This window comes from Populus euphratica, unplaced genomic scaffold (genome assembly GCF_000495115.2).
Source record: "Populus euphratica unplaced genomic scaffold, PopEup_1.0 scaffold401.1, whole genome shotgun sequence".
Taxonomy (NCBI): Eukaryota; Viridiplantae; Streptophyta; class Magnoliopsida; order Malpighiales; family Salicaceae; genus Populus; species Populus euphratica.
In genome coordinates, this window is record NW_011500085.1 from 323,256 (window position 1) to 323,995 (window position 740).

The window sequence follows — 740 nt, forward strand, 5'->3', positions numbered from 1 at the left end:
AAAAAAAAACCTTCTAAATTCGTTAACTCTCACTCAAACACATAGAAAAAAATAGGAGCTCACATTCTCTGGTTAAAACTCTAATCATCTCTTGCATTTCCCTAATAAACATGCAGCTTAACTCATGTTTTGCATATGCTCACGAGACTAAATTCATTGCCAAAATTCAATGGCTTATAATTCCATTATCTCCCCCTCTCGGTCGGTTCCCCTCTCCCATTCCCCTGTTCCCTGTTTCCTGTTCCCCCTCAATTAATTCCCCCTTTTCGGTCCGTGGCTTTGAAGCTGGGTAGCTTCCCTGTTCCCTCTCAATTGATTCCCCCCGTTCCCTCTCCCATGTTCCTTACTCCCAGTTCCCTCTCAATTGACTCCCCCCGTTCCCTTTCCCATGTTCCTTGCTCCTAGTTCCCTCTCCCTCTCAGTTGATTCCCCCTATTTTCTCTCCCTCTCGATTCCCTCCCCCTCTCGGTCGGTTCCCCTCTTCCATTCCCCTGTTCCCTGTTTCTTGTTCCCTCTCAATTGATTCCCCCCGTTCCCTCTCCCATTCCCCTGTTCCCTATTCCCTCTCAATTAATTCCCCTCGTTCCCTCTCCCATTCCCTTATTCCTTGTTCCCTCTCAATTGATTCCCCCCGTTCCCTTTCCCATGTTCCTTGCTCCCAGTTCCCTCTCCCTCTCAGTCGATTCCCCCTGTTTTCTCTCCCTCTCGGTCGATTCCCTTCTCCTTCATAGTCGATTCCC